The sequence below is a fragment of the Myotis lucifugus genome, unplaced genomic scaffold (genome assembly GCF_000147115.1).
Source record: "Myotis lucifugus unplaced genomic scaffold, Myoluc2.0 scaffold_531, whole genome shotgun sequence".
Classification (NCBI taxonomy): Eukaryota; Metazoa; Chordata; class Mammalia; order Chiroptera; family Vespertilionidae; genus Myotis; species Myotis lucifugus.
The window spans coordinates 484,439-486,408 of NW_005871579.1; positions in this window are offsets into that span (position 1 = coordinate 484,439).

Below are 1,970 nucleotides of genomic sequence, written 5' to 3' on the forward strand. Positions count from 1 at the left end.
GACATTTTCCTATGTTTAAGCCATTCGGACACAGCTTTCTACCTGCAGAAAAAGTTATCCAGCCCCAACCGGTTTGGCTCAGTGGATAGAGCGTCAGCCTGCAGACTGAAGGGTCCCAGGTTCGATTCCAGTCAAGGGCAAGTACCTTGGTTGCGGGCACATCCCCAGTGGGGAGTGTGCAGGAGGCAGATGATGGATGTTTCTAACTCTATCCCTCTCCCTTCCTCTCTGTAAAAAATCAATAAAATATATATTTTTAAAAAAGTTATCCAATGGGATTGAAATTCTGAAAGTTTTTTTTAAATTGGTTTGTCCTAAAAAGAGAAGTTAGGTTTCAAGTGTTATTTTAAAGCTAAAATATGATAGACAAGCGAGGAGGACATGGGAGAAGTATTTCTGGAGACCCACACTATTAAGCATTATTTCACCTTTCACTTTTAAGTACACCAGTATGTGGGCTAGAAGCTGGGGGGGAAGGGAGGGGGGCGTGTCCCATTCTGAATGCTGAACACTGGGGTTTGTTCATCTTGGCCACAGCGTCAGTGGGCTGTGGGGCCCTGGGCAGCTGGTTAGTCTTTCCAGGCCTCGGTCTCCTCATTTTTATTTTATTTTATTTTTTAAAAAAATATATGTTCATTGATTTCAGAGAGGAAGGGAGAGGGAGAGAGAGATAGAAACATCAATGATGAGAGAGAATCATTGATCGGCTGCCTCCTGCACGCCCCCCACTGGGGATCGAGCCCGTAACCCGGGTATGTGCCCTTGACCAGAATCTAACCTGGGACCCCTCAGTCTGCAGGCTGATGCTCTATCCACTGAGCCACATTGGCTAGGGCTCGGTTTCCTCCTTCTTAAATGAGCACACTAGTAGTACCCACTTCTTCATTTACAAAGAATCACTGAGACAATGGAGCTGTGCCCTGTCGGGCCTGGCGTGCAGTGGATGCGCTGGAACCCGCCGGCTTACTTTCCCACAAAGAGCTGGCTCCTCAGTTTGACTAACTGGTATTTGAAAACATAGAATAAACAGGCTGAAAAGTCTCAAAACAAGGAACCAGAAATAGTCACTTTGAGCCAATTGCCATCTTGAGCGATTTGATTTCAATGTATTCTTTAAAAAAAATAAACACAATTTTAAAAATTGCATTAAATCATGTCCATCGTCCAATGAATGGATAACCAAAGTGTGGTATACCCATACAATGGAATATTACTTGGGCGTAAAAAGGAATGAAGTGCCAACATACATGATAGAACAAGATAAACCTTGAAAACAGCATGCTAAGTGAAAGGAGCCGGACACAAGAAACCACTTATATTTGATCCCATTCACATAAAATGTCTAGAACAGGGAACTCTATAGATTAGTGGTTGCCTGGGGTTGGGCCTGGGGGTGGAAGCAGGGAGGATTGAAGGGATAGCTAAAGCATAGGGTTTCCTTTTAGACGGATGAAAATGCTCTGAAAATGGACTGCGGCAATAGGTGCACATATCTGTGAAAATACGAAAAACCACTGACTTGTATACTTTAAATGGGTGAACTAATCTTGATAAAAGCTGTTAAAAATTTTAAAATCTGCATAAGTAGCACCTGTTAATTATAGAAAAATTAGAAACCACAGAGGAGTGAACAGAAAAAAAAAATGAAATCACCTCGATCTCCCCATCAAGAGAAAACCACGGACAGCACTGGTGCCTCCTTCCCTCTGCGGCATCACCGATACGGTATTTTATGGAAGTAGAATTATGCCGTGCAAACTGCGCCGTAAGCCGGTGTTTATGTTTTCCCCAGCAGCCCATGCATCTTTGCATTTGGCAGATCTGCTTCCACATCTTCTCGGAGGGCCCGGCTTCGCTGAGGTTATTCTGGGCACCAGCGCAGGCTCGGGCTTCCAGCCTCCACGCTTCCCAGGGAACTGGAAGCAGGTACGACCGGGCCACCCCCAGCGCCTCCCGCCCCGCCTGGCCTG